Source organism: Curcuma longa, chromosome 4, assembly GCF_044706935.1.
Source record: "Curcuma longa cultivar G26 ecotype Majalengka, Jawa Barat chromosome 4, ITB_CL_G26_1.1, whole genome shotgun sequence".
NCBI lineage: Eukaryota > Viridiplantae > Streptophyta > Magnoliopsida > Zingiberales > Zingiberaceae > Curcuma > Curcuma longa.
This window is the reverse complement of record NC_133864.1, coordinates 20198647-20213752: the sequence shown is the minus strand read 5'-3', so window position 1 is coordinate 20213752 and position 15106 is coordinate 20198647. Positions and strand designations below refer to the sequence as shown.

Below are 15106 nucleotides of genomic sequence, written 5' to 3'. Positions count from 1 at the left end.
AAGATCTCCATGAAGAAAAGCATTCTTCACATCCAACTGGTGAAGAGACCATCGACGAGCAGCAGCAATAGCTAAAAGACAACGTAGAGAAGTCAAACGGGCAACAGGAGCAAATGTCTCTTCATAGTCAATGCCGTACTCCTGTAAGAAACCTCTGGCCACAAGACGAGCTTTGTAGCGCTCAACAGATCCATCAGAATTTGTTTTGATCTTGTACACCCATTTGCAGTTAATAGGTTTCTTGCCAGGTGGTAGATCAACGATATCCCAAGTCCCAGTCTTCTCAAGAGCCTGCAGTTCCTCAGACATAGCCTCACGCCACATTGGATCACAGTTTGCCTCACGAAAAGTCCTAGGCTCATGGTTAGATAGAATGGCAGAGAAACAATGGTAATCAAGGAGATGAGAAGGAGGACGACTTACACGGGTTGAACGTCGACCAGTGGCAGCAGGGACTTGAGATGCTTGTTCAAGAGACGCAGATGAGTCAGCTTGAGGTGACGGGGAAGCATTGACAGTGTCAATAGGAATCTGTGTGAGCTCGGGACCTGCAGAAGAAGGAGATGGATCCAAAACAAAGAAAGGGGAATCAGTTGTTGACGGGGAAGCATCGGCAGTGTCAACATGAATCTGTGTGAGCTCGGGATCTGCAGAAGAAGGAGGTGGATCCAAAACAAAGAAAGGAGAATCAGTATGAAAAGGAATGGTAAATTTGGACTCAGAAGAGAACATCTTATGTTCCCAAAAGGTGACATGACGAGAAATACGAATTCGATTTGACACAGGATCCCAACAACGATAGCCTTTATGTTCTACCCCATATCCCAACAAACAACACAGACGATTCTGAGGCTCCAATTTGTTTCGTTCATGTGGGGGAAGGTGGACGAAACTGACACAGCCAAATGGACGAAGAATGGAGTAATCTGGTGGCTGACCAAAGAGTTTCTCGTAAGGAATGGCATCCTGAAGTACAGAAGAAGGCATCCGGTTGATTGTATAGACAGCAGTAAGGGCAGCTTCTCCCCAAAACCGATCAGGACACGAAGCAGAAAGGAGCATGGCACGAACAGTATCTAGAATGTGCCTATGTTTACGTTCAGCCCTACCATTTTGTTGTGAAGTGTAAGGACATGAACGTTGAACAACAGTGCCCTGGGTAGAAAGAAAATTGAGAAAGGTAGAATCATTATATTCCAAAGCATTGTCAGTGCGGAGTGTTTTAATAGGACATGAGAATTGTGTTTGAATCATTTTTGCAAATGTGGAGTAAGTCGAGGCAAGTTCAGAACGATTTTTCAAAAAATAAATCCAAGTGAATCGGGAATAATCATCAACAAAGATTACAAAATATCGATAACCTTTGAACGTTCCAATGGGAGAGGGCCCCCAAATATCTGAGTGAACTAGGGAAAAAGGTTTATCAGCAATAGAATGATTATTTGAGAAAGAGAGTGCTGGTTGTTTGCCAAGCTTGCAATGCACACAATCAAAAGATTCAAATTTAATAGAACCAAAAAAACCTTTAGTAGCAAGAGATCGGAGGTTATGTGATGAAGCATGTCCAAGTCTGAGATGCCACTGATAGATGGAAGAAGGAGAAACGACAGCAGAGATAGAAGGAAAGGGTTGAAGGGAACAAAGCTCAAACAGGCGACCCTTCTTGCGCCCCGTCCCAAGAATCTGGCCCGTCTGCGAATCCTGAACCTGTACACCAGAAGACGTGAAAATAACAGTAAGTCCCTGCTCAACCAACTGACCAATAGAAACAAGGTTTAATGTTAAATGGGGAATGTAGTAGACATCTTGGAGAGATGGTGAAGTGGCATGACCAGTATGTGTGATTTTCATGGGGGCACCATTTGCAGTGTGAATGGGAGGCGAGGTGGTGAGAGGTTTTATAGAATGTAGCAGATTAATGTTAGAGGTCATATGGTTGCAACAAGCAGAATCTAAGAACCATTGTCGGTTACCTGATGTGGTGGCTAATGAAGGTTTGGTAGATAAAACCTGAGTGAGTAGTTTATGGATATCCATAAGGGTAGGAGTAGTGGGCTGAGGCGGCTGCAAAACCTTTGTGACGGCGGCTATGGAGGAGGAAGAACCAGCTGTAGAAGATCTGCGACTCAGTTTTGGGCAGTTCTGACGGACATGACCCTTTTTGTGGCAATAACGACACTCAATGTTGGGGCAATGAGTGTAAGCATGTTCAGCATTCGGACAACGACGACATCTAGCAGACTTGTCCGATCGAGCATTAACACGATCCATATTGAGAGACATAAAGAAAGAATTCAAGGAAGTAATTCAGATCCGAAAGTAACGAAATCAAAATCTGACCACACAGATGCGTCGACGATCGAAGCAGGAGTCGACGATCAAAATTCGACCACCGGAGCCATCAAAATTGCTAGAGTACCTTGACCTCGCTGCGTCTTGTTGTGGCTTGGGCGTCGACAGTGGAAGGAGTCTACCAATAACGAGGTGTCATGGAAATAAAGGACGTCGCCTCTCCCAAATAAAGGCAATGGTTGCAGCAGTTTTGTAGCATCATGGCTTTAGGATGATGGTTAGAAGAAGAAATCACCAATTGGAAGGTCGGCAGTTCGAACCTGCATGGGCCACCAATTTTTGCTTTGTTTGCTGTAGCAGTTTCTTTCTTCGGCGACCAGCAGCGTGATGGGAGGGAAGAAGGGAAAGCAGCGTGATGGGAGGGAAGAAGGGAAAGCACGTTTCGGATGGTGGCGGCGTCCGGATGGTGGCGGCGGCGCCAGATAGAAGCCAATGATCTAGGGCTCTGATACCATGTCGGTAAAAAACATATGCTTTCTGAATTGAATTGAAATATTACAAGCCATAGGTCCCTATTTATACATGAGTATAGGGACTTATTCTAGACGATTTATTCTAAACAGAATATTTAATACGATTTATTCTAAACAGAATATTTAATAGAATATTTAATATATATAATAAATTAAATATTCTAACACCTGCTTGGATGGATCCCAAAAAAGATGTCTCTTTGGACCCTCCCAGCATTCCCCACGGCTATCAGTGCTCCGTCTCCGCTATGACAGCCACGGCGGAGAGCGGGCAAGCAACGAAGATGGCCGAGAAAGGAAAAGTCACCTCTCTTGCTACCCCTTCCTTGCTAGGTCCGAATCTTACTCCAGCTGCTCCACCATCCCATCCCCTTCTCCGCCTCGATCCCGGAGGATGACGTTCTCGAAGAGGCTTGGGTCAACAGGATGATCTCCCACGTATAATTTATAAACAAGCAGATTTTTATCGAAGGCTTATTTAAAGGAGAAATGATTCTTACCATGAAATGGTAGCATGAAAGTGTAGCATGACACTTTTGCATGTAGTGGGTCTCACTGCATGCAAATGGCTACCAATGTGAGTGTCATGCTACGATTTCATGCTACCATTTCATATTGTGTATCACCACTCTATTTAAAGTTGAGTAATATTGGGGCGCAAAATTTCATATTTTTTAACGAGCATATTTGTTTTCTATTATATATCTTTCTCATCTTTTCAATTTTAAATTAAAGGAAAAATTAATTTTCTTTATTTAAATCGAACTGAATCAAATAAAAAAATTAAAAATTTAATTATTTTATCGAATTCATATAAAAGTCATGATCTTAAAAAACTAATTTTTAATAAAAATTAAGTCATTAAACTTATGATGATTCCTAAATGTATCCATTTTTTTTAAAAAATAAAAATTTTAAAATACAAAAGACAGTTAATAAAAAAATATAAAATTGAAGGAACATTAATAAAAATAAAAAAAATAAAATTTATTATTATTATTAAATAGTTAATTATAAGAGAAAAATAAAATTAAATTAAAAATATAAATGAAAAATAAATAAATTACTTTAGTTATGTTTTGATTAAATTATCACGACTTTGATGCTAATTTTATCAAAACGTCACCACCTCAATGCAGATCTTTGAATAACAACATTATAGTGGATCTTTCGAAATCAACATCATAGTCTTCTAAAAATTTAAAAACTTTTTGAACAATATTAGAAATGCCTTCAAACAGTAACTGAGAGCACATTTGGACTACGAGACACTACATAAACCTACATGATTTAGAATTGGTGCAATTTGAGTCTACTAAGTTCATCAATAGATTTTGATCAAAATTCATTAATGAATTTTCAAAAATGATCATGAAATGAACGAGTTGAGTGTGGAAAAAGTATAAATGTTGTGCAATCATGATTCTGAGTCTCAATTAAGAAGTTATGAGCCTGTGCTAATTGATACAAAGTCTAAAATTTTAAACCTTCTAAGCACTTCTTGGAATGCTTCGAGATGATAACTGAGGGTACATTTGGACTCCAGGGCACTGCATAAACATACGAGTCTTTGAATAGGTATAATATGAGTATGTTAAGTCCATCAATAGAGTTTGATTGAAATCCATTAATAGACCTAGAGGATTTGGATTTCTGAAAAATTATCATGATATAGAAGAGTTGAGTGTGGATAAGGTATAGATGTTGTGTAATCATGATTCCTATAAGAAGTTATAGGCCTGTGTCAATTGACACGAAATCTAGTACTGATTTTAATTTCAAAAATCAACACCATTTTGGTGTTGTTCAACACGACAACATTTTGTTCTTCTCAAAAAGGTTAGTGTTGGTTTCGGAAAATCAATACCATTGTGGTGTTATTATTCGAAAATCAGCACCACGATTTTCTAAAAGTTAAAAAACCTTTTGAGTAGTATGGGGAATGCCTTAAACAGTAATTGAGGGTACATTTAAACTCTGGGGTACTATATAAATCTACAGGACTTAGAATGTGTGCAATCTGAGTTTGCTAAGTCCATTAATGAGTTTTCATTGAAACTCATTGATGGATTTATGAAAAGTTGCTATAAAAGGGAAGAGTTGAGTATAGAGAAGACAAAAATGTTATACAATTATGGTTCTGAGTCTCAATCAAAAAGTTATGGATCTGTGTCAATTGACATAATGTCTGAAATTTTCTAAAATACTTAGCACTGCTTGGAATGCTTCGAGATGATAATTGAGATTACAATTAGACTCCGGGCACTGTATAAACTTACAAGACTTGGAATAGGTACAATCTAAGTCTACTAAGTCCATTAATTATTATTTTTTAATTTTTATTAAAAATGTATTGTTTAAAAAAATATGGATAAAGAAATCTTAAACTTTGGTGCACCCTTTGGGGATTATTTAACTTTAGGTGCGTCCTTTGGTAAAAAATCGTATAAATAGTGGGATTTTACAGCCTCGTCCATCTCATGGAGAAGTTAAATAATCAGTCTTCATTGCGCCCGACCACCAAATTGAAAGCGAAACTAGATCTAGACCTCAGCTCTCCTGCTCCTCTTGTCTTGGGTGACCTCTGAAGATGCCTTTATTTTTTAACATTAACGTCATAACCGTCGTTTACGCACATCAAAAATTCGATGCATCATTCAAAGTTATTGACGATGTTTTTTCTAGCGATATGGTCGACTTTGCGAGAATAATAAGCATCAGAGAGCTCACCGAGGTTGCTTGCATCCATTCATCATTAACTATATGCTATTTATAACCTCATGCTTTCAAATCCAAACGGGTTAATGGATTGCGGAGTTGTAGATTGCAAGTACTATAGAGTTGATAATAGTATTGTTATTAATATTTTATATAAAAATTAATTTTCACTTGAAATAATTATCTTTTTTATAAAAGAAATAACTTAATGTTGGATTGAATTTGATAAAAAGATATTGGTTGTTAACTGTAGATATGAAATTGTGTAAATTATATCCAAATTTACCATTAAAATTGAATAAATCAAACTAACATAAAAATAAATTTATATAATAACCAATTTTATCTGAGATTCTTCTTTCTCTTGCCCATTCTAGTGTCAGTCAAGAAAATGCAAGTAGGAGTGAATGTCTTAAAATTGAATTGAATCAAATCGAATTAATTAAAATTGAATTGAATTAAATTTTTTTAATTAACTGAATCAACCGAATCGATAAAATATTAATTAATTTAATTAAAAATTAAATTAACTGAAATAATTAAAATTTTAAAGTATTATGAGAGATTTATAAATTAATTAGAGATTTATAAATTCACTTACTTAGGAATTTATAAAAAAAATTTTATTTTGATAATTCTGTTTATTCAGTTTCACCGAATAAAAATTTTAAAATCAAAATCAAATCGAATTAACCAATTCTTTTAGAAAAAAATTCAAATTTTGAAATAACTGAATCGAATTTTTAAATTTAATCAGTTCGGTCGATTTGTTCGATTTAACCGAGCTTTTGCTCACCCTAACGGCGAGTGAGTACATCATCGGTGATACCGATAGAATAATGATTATCTTGCGCATTGTTTTGATTCTATTGATTCAATTGCGAATGTTAAAATTAATCTTATAAAATTTGTTGATTCAGACAAATACCAAGAAATAAAAAAATAAACGGCACTATCAAAAATATTATTAAATCAAAAATATAAACTTTAATATCATCTAAATAATTATTTAAATAAACTTAAAATCTGGTAAAAAATCATAATAAAAAAGAAAAAATTTTAATATATTCTAAATACTAAAACTTAAATAGACTCAAAACCCTAAGATAAAATTTGAAACTTTCATGACCCAATTTACATGTAAGTATAGGGTAGGTCATACTTGTCGGAAGAATACTTTCAAAAAAATACTAAGAAATAGAAAAATAAATAATACTGTCAAAAATATTATTAAATCAAAAATATAAATTTTAATATCATTCACAATAATTATTTAAATAGACCTAAAATTTTAAGATATAAAAGAAAGAAAAAATCTTAATAAAAAAATCTTAACGGAAAAAAATGAATGGATTGAATTTTGTCATAAAATTTATTATTAATTTATGATGAATATATTTCATCGCTAATTTCATCTTAAATTTATCTATTTTTTTAGTGATAAAACATGACCAAACTCAAGTTGATTGAGTTTTACTATTAAAACTAATTAATTTTTTTAGATAAACTGAATGGATTGAATTTTACTACTAAAATCAAATAAATCGAATCGATATAAAATCATTAAATTTAATTGAATACCAAAATAATCAAAATTTTATTAATAATACAATATCAAACAATTGTTATTGAACATTCGAATCCATTAATTAATTGAGATCTGATTTAATTTTTTTTCTTTTAAACACCGACTGAGGTATAATAGTCAATTGTTCATCATAACAATACAAAAAAATACCGATTCGATTTAATCAAATTCTAAATTTTAAAATCAACACCAAATCAAATAAATTGAGATTTTAAAAAAATATTTAAAATTTCAAATTAACTAAACTTTAAAATTCGATTTGAGTTTACACCGATATTTTGTTCACTCCCAATCTTATCTCTTCAAAGAGTTGATGGGAAAATATTACTTCCACCTTGCCCAACTAAAGAATTGCACAAAGAGCTTTCAAAACTTCTTTTCTAAGTTTTAAAGTTGAGTTTGACAAATTGAACATTGTATTTATTTACTAACTTCAATAGAATTCGTTACCTTAACAGTCCCACATGATTTATCTCATAACACTGCACTAATAAACTATTAATTTCATTCAAATCTCGCTAACAAATTAAATTAAAAAGCAAGGATAGCAGGGACCCAAATCAGTCTCACTATGGCTATTGTGCAATCAGCCATATGAACAGTCTTCCAGTGAATCGTACCGCTTGGCACACCCGGGAGCAATAGCCAGCAAGCGTACACATAGAACATACCTAGAACTGAAATCTTCTCATTTCCGGCCGACTACAGTTGGCGTTGTCACATAGTCGAACGCTCTCGCCAAATTTCTACCTCATCTGAAACCACTATGGAGATAGTGGTTGGACACTGCAAGGCAAAGAGAGCGCTGTTCGGCCAGGAGGGCAGCGGTGGATGCGACGGGTTGGCTAATGAGAGAGACAGCGAGCTCACGGGTGTTGGCATCCACAAGGAGTCGACGTCCAAGGGCCACATCCTTGGCAACGCCATAGTTGTCCTGCAAGCAATGCCCAATCTTTCGAATCACATCAACGTAGCCAAGCTAAGTTGCGCGATGACAGAGAGAAAATCCGATCTTGAGATTCTTTTGGCTCTTGCCCATTCCAGTGCCATTAAAGAAAATCACGACGAGTGAATATGTTGCCTACTCATGACCGCCTCGAGAGCCTCGTAATAAATAGCACAATGCTTTTCTCGTTGACTTTTTGGCGTGGCGGCTTCTCAAGCAATGGTATTCTATATAAAGGAAAAGCATGAACAGAGTCAAAGCACCCACCATCCCGAGCAAGTAGCATGCCTCTAAGTTCCCGCGTAGATTTCCATCTGATGCTCTTGATCCGTCAAGATCGGTCTAGATTTTGATCTAGTATTCTTAATTAATCCGTCAAGATTTTCTGCCTAGTCCTCTTGATCAAGATTTTTTTATCCAGTCTTCCTGACCAGGACTTTCTCGTCCAGTCCTCTTGATTAGAACTTCCTTGTCCAGTCATCCAAACCAGATCTTCTGCCTAATCCTTCAAGTCAGAGCTTCCTTTGCCTAGCCTCCAGCTAGGACTTCCACTATTTAGCTGCAATTAGGACTTTCTTATGCTTAGCCGCAACTAGTACTTTCTTGTGCTCCCTGCACCAACACGTCCATCTCATGGAGAAGTCGAACAGTCAACCTTCATCATGCTCGACCACCAAACTGAAAGCGAAACCAGATCTACAAAGGAGACCTCGACTCTCTCGCTCCTCTTGCCATGTGTGACCTTTGACGATGCCTTTCTTTTTTAACATTAGCGTCATAACCCTAGTTTATGCACAGTAAAAATTTGATGCATCATTAAAAGTTGTTGACGATGCTTTTTTCTAGTGATATGGTCTACTTTGCAAGAATAACATGCATTAGAGAGCTCACTATGAGTTGCCCCCAATGAAATCTCTTTGATATCTAAGTCGTCATGGGATGAGCAAAGAAAAAGAACATAGAAGATGAAAAAAAATTAAGATTAGAATTAATATCTAACCATACATCCTATATGCTATTTATAACCTATATGCTATTTATGGAACCTTCTGGGTACGCTAATATTATTGTTATTAATATTTTAAACGGGTTATTTTCACTTGAAATAATTATCTTTTTTATAAGATAACGTTGAATTGAATTTTATAAAAAGATATTGGTTGTTAACTGAGTAAAAGTGTAAATTATATCCAACTTTACCATTAAAATTGAATCCGATTAAATTAAAATAACCAATTTTATCTGAGATTGAATCGAATTAAATTTTTGATTAAACTAATTAAAAAATTGATCAAATTTTTAAATAAAAATTGAACAAACTGAATCGATAAAATATCGATTAATTCGGTCGAAAACTGAATTAACAGAAATAACTAAATTTTTTAAATATTATGAGAGAATTACTAATTAAGTAGAGATTTATAAATTTACTTATTTAAGAATTTATAATTTTTTTTAATTTTAATTAATTTGATTTATTCAGTTTAACTGAATAAAAAATTTTAAAATCGAAATCAAACTGAATTAATTAATTTTTTAGAAAAAAAATTAAATTTCTGAAATAACCGAATTAAAATTTTAAATTCGATCAATTCGGTCAACTTATTCGATTTAATCGAGCTTTTGTTCAGCCTAACAGTGAGTGAGTACATCATTGGTATTACCGGTAGAATAATGATTATCTTACCAATTATATTGATTTTGTTAGTTTGATTGTGAATGTTGAAATTATTCTTCTAAAACTTATTAATTCAGAATATTAAAAAATAAATAAATGATACTGTTTAAAATATTATTAAATTAAAAAATATAAATTTTAATATCATTCAAATAATTATTTAAATAAATTTAAAATCTTAAGATGTAAAAAATAGTAATAAAAAAGAAAAAATTTTTAACATATTTTAAATCTTACGAAAATCAACTTTGACGAGCCAATTTACCTCTAACAATGTATCTTCGTATCTAGAATGGTATGGGTCGCACTCTGGAAAGGTAGCGTATCTGGAGGTATGGTATGGGTCAGCACTTGTGGAAAGGTCGCGCAGCTCATGCGCAGTCCCAATGCAGTTATACGCAACTTTTCTCATAAACTGCCTCAGCTGGCTGAACTTATCTAAAAGCTGGTTGAAAGCATTCTCCACCTTGATATAGTCCGGATCCACCGGCATCCCGTCTGGCTTGTACAATGGACGATCTCTGACCTTAGGAAGTGTCGAACCCAATTGCTTGGCTATGATTCCAAGCGGGTTCCCTAGGGTGCCAATCAACAAGCTTCCACCCAGATCAGTTGCCGCAAATTAAACTTGTTTGTAACTTCCATCCTCTTTGTGTACACTACCTCCACCCCTCTTCCTTCCTTTCAAAACCACAACTTTGAACTCAAAGGACATCATGTCTTGCGGCAGCGAGGCCAGCGCCTACAATGATCACGTTTGCCTTGGTTGGCTCTACTGGAAACCTCTCCTTATAGCAGGTCGCAACCCCAAAATTTATGTTGCCATGGGAGATGAGGAAGTGGTAGGCCGAATTCGACACAGGCAGAGGCTCGCAATGCGAAGGGATGACCGAGACAAAAGCTTCTTTGGTGAGGGAATCCTTGCCTTCTTCTGTAAATATGTTCTGTCGTAACTAACAGGGAAGCTGGCGACCTCTCTCCATCTGTAAAGGGTGTGATTATGGAGAAGGATGCAGCTGGCTTGCTTTATGCTGCCAATAGATACGACGCGGGCCTCGATCTCCTTGGTGAGGGAGTCGGCAGGGAAGCTGGCGCTTAGAGCGATGACGGCTCTAGAGGTGGCCTCTTTCTTGATGGAGATCTCTTCGTAGATGTCAGGATCAGGGTGAAGGGTGGCCTCATGGTTCTTCGTAGGTGACTTTTGAGCTGAAAGTCACATATATCCAATAGATTGTCATGCCGGATGAGCTGTGTCACCAGAGTACGGCAGACATAATTCATCTCCAACAACAAGTCTGGAGTTCATTATCTTCCTTATCATAGTCATCTTCAAGCTTTATCAGTGCAGCAAATAGATTTTGGTACTGGTATGCATCTTCATACTTCAATGACATAGGTTGTGGTTCATCATCAACTCCAAGCTTCTCAATGATCTAAAGAAGCATCAATCTTCCATAGCTCTTCAAGTTTGTTAATTTGCTGATGTTCCATTTCCTTTGATGCAGAAGAAACACTGTTGAAAGAATCCAATTTGGATGAGGCAGTAGGTTCTGCAGAAGCCAGAGATGTTCCTTCGGACGGAGGACAAACAAAAGCTAAAGAATGATAACCAGTTTCTTTTTTATCAAGCATTGTTTCACGCTTAACAATGGCCTCTTCTCTAGTTGCAAAAGCAGCAACTTCTAGATCAAAGTTGGATTTTTCTACTCTGAGAGATCGAGCTTCTTTCTCATGATTACCCTTTGCTTCCTCAAGTTCTTTCTCAAGGCAATCTAACTCTTTCGTCCTTTAAAAGATGAATTCCTCTCTCTGATTTAATAATCTCTGACTATCCAGTAATCTCACATGTTGTTCATACAGAACCTTTTGGCTCTCACATAAGGCTTGTTGTCTTTGAAGGTTCATCTCGTTTTCCTTAGCATCGCACTCAGACTTGAAAGTAGAACGGCGCCTCCTGAGATCATCTTCCCGAGCTTCAATATCATCTAATGTCCTTAATGTGGACTTACGTGCTCTGGTTGCTTCTTCTTGCAAATATTCTATTGCAAGTAGTTTTCTTTCAACCTCAGCAAATTTCTATTCTGCTCCTTCCACCTTTGTCCGTTCATATTCAACCTTTCTTTCAACAGATTCCACTAGATTCTCATGTAAAGCCTTCTCAATCTGCGATGACTGCTGGGTAGGGTGTGAATTCAGAGGGTGAACTGATCGACTATTTTGGTCGCTCTTGATCATTGGCTTCCTATTATGCGGTTTTTCACCAACTAGGATGCGTTGGGATTTTACATTCTACCTCAATGTATGTAACTGCTGAAATAAAATTTGAGAGTAATTTCTCACAGGGAGAGAAGAAAGTGATTTTTCATTTTATTTTTTCATCTTTTCTTAATCAATAATCTTGCTTTTGCCTTGTCTATCTCATTAGCATCGTAATTACTCACATATGTGGATGCTTGACTTTTGAGTTTGACGGCAACTATTTGTACTTTCATATGATCATATACTTCTTTATAATAAAAAATCAACTCCACTTTGTTAAATCAATCAAAAAACTTCTCGCTCTACAACGCACTAGAAAATTCGAGAAGTTCAACAGACATCTGATATCTGTGTACAATTAATCTCAACCACAGTTATCGCGATTGTGATAGAGTTTTGAAAAAGTGGATTCCGAATTAAGATAAGAGAATTTACGACCTTTAAGATTTAAAATCACTAGACGCTGAGTTAATTCTATAACTTATCTTTGTAGATCTTCAAGTATCTTATTTTGGGCGCCGTAATCGCGGTGACAGATTTCCTCAGTCAGAACTTGCCTGTCACGACCATGACGATCATTCATTGGATCTATTAAATTCTAATATTAACTGACGCCAAACAGAATAACGATTATCTTACAGGTTGTATTAATTCTATTGGTTTAACTACGAACGTTGAAATCAATATAATCTAAACTTATTTATTCAAAAAAAAATATTAAAAAATAGAAAAATAAATGATATTGTCAAAAATATTATTAAACTAAAAATATGAACTTTAATATCATTCAAAATAATTATTTAAATAAATCTAAAATCTTAAGATACAAAAAAAAAATCTTAATAAAAAAGGGAAAAAATCTTAACAGATTATAAATCCTAAAACTCTAAATCCCCAAGGAATAGCACAACCATCTTCGGATATCCCCGAGCAAAAGCATAAATAACTCAATCCTTTCGGATATCCCGAGCCATAACATTCTATCTAAAAATAGTCTTTCAAGAGAAAAATTCAAGACCTACAAAAAAAATCACAATTTAGGGACGAATTTTATAAATAAATTCGTTGCTAAAAATTTTGTGATGACAATGCGATGAATAAATTCTCGTTGCTATTAAGTTGTCGTCAAGTTCTGTTATAAAATTTTAAAATTTCATCGTAATATTCATGATAAAAAATTATTCGTCGTCAATTGGTCGATTGAACGCAAAATTCATCGCCATCAATGGTGATGAATTTGATGACGAATTTAGATTTTCATCAAGAATTATAACGATACATAGTAATTTACGATATGTTTACGACGAAAGTGGTTTCATCGTAGAATTCGTCGCAAAATGTGATTTTTTTCTCCCAACCATCCTATCTATTTTTGCATTTTCTCATCTATACAAACAATGGATAGAATTGATGCAAATTTTACAAACAACATGACACAATAACTTACCTAGTCATACAACACAATTTCAATCCACACAAATCACATATACATCTCAAAATGACAAAATCCATATTAAATATTCCTTCGAGTCATGATACAAAATCCATATCAAACATTCCTTCAAGTCATGATATAAAATCCATATCAAACATTCCTTCAAGTCATGATACAAAATTCAAGTTATGATACAAAATCCATATCAAACATTCCTTCAAATCATAATACAAAATCCATATCAAACATTCCTTCAAATCATGATACAAAATCCAAATAACAAAATACATATCAACAAGTCACCAAGTCCTGATATCCAAATGACAAAATCTATATTAATAAGTCTCAAGACGAAAGAAAGATACAAAATCATCGTCATCGTCTTCTTCCTTGGGAGACACTGCTTCCTTCTCCTTCCATATGTCTTTTCTTCCTACATAAAAAAACAAAGAAAGAAAAAAATGTATCATTCTTAAAAAGAAACATATAAACTAATTATTTAAAGACTTACTTTTTTTAATATGAATTTCCAAATTGTAACACATTAGTTGACCTCACCAATCCTATTACAAAAAAATTAACAGTACTAATAAAATTATGTAAATGAAGGATTTACAAACTTAATTAAATAACAAATGTTAAAAATACTAATTCTAAGAAAAAATAATCATACACAAAAAAAACTCATGAAAAATCACCACTATCATCATCGTCGTTGTCGCCATCATCACGAGAAGTGGGAGAAATCTGACTTGGAGCAGAATTTAACTGAAGATGTTGTATGATTAGATTTTGTTGTCGACACAATTCGTTAATTTCCTAATCACTTTGTCTCATTTCCTGATCCCTTTACATTATTATGTCCTTCAAATGACTAACATCTTCAGTCAAGTTATGTATTTGTATCGTTATGGCTGGAGAGGTGATAGAAAATCTACCAGCAACTTTATGAGTTTTGTTCAAAAAACTCATACCCAATATCCTTCCCCCCTTAGGAACTCATGCTTTGACGCGTGGTTTGTGGGTTCAATTGACTAAGGACAGATAAGATCTATGTCTTGATTTGCGTCTAAGTCCAGATTGGTTGTGCACGACCCTTTGAGTCTCAAGCATCATGTCAAGATACTTTGAGCCTGAAGTAAACTTTTTCAGTGATCTTTTAAGATCCTCAACTTGAATTTTTAGGGTAGAATTTTCTTTCTCAAGTTGTTGGACTTGAGTCGAAGTTCCACTCTAAACATCTTCCATTGAGGAGCTAGAGTCAGTCTTCTCCTTAAGGAGTGTAACCTTCTTTTGGAGAGATTTAATCCGAACTGTGACTTAGCAAGTTTACGAGATAAGTAGTAAATTATAGAATATAATTTTCAACTAACTTATTGCTTTGAATCGGATACGAATCCATGACATGATTCGGACTCAGCTTCGGATTCGGGAGTCTCGACTAGTTGCTTTCGTGCCAGTAGAGCTAGGAAGCTTGCATTCTCTTCCTCGTCTGAGTCTTCTGAGGAAGACTCGTCCCATGTTGCCTTCAACGCCTTCTTCCTTAGTTTCTTCTCCTTCTTTTGTTTAGGACATTCAGCTTTGAAATATCCTTTCTCGTTGTAATCGTAGCACGTTACTTCGACCTTGTTGAGTGTAGTTCGACTTGATCCAGCTT

General features: G+C 35.1%; 1 pseudogene; it reads right to left on the bottom strand.

Moving 5' to 3' along the window:
• Nucleotides 1–7662: 7662 nt before the first annotated feature.
• Nucleotides 7663–10248, bottom strand: LOC141827249 (F-box protein At1g67340-like; annotated as a pseudogene).
• Nucleotides 10249–15106: the final 4858 nt, after the last annotated feature.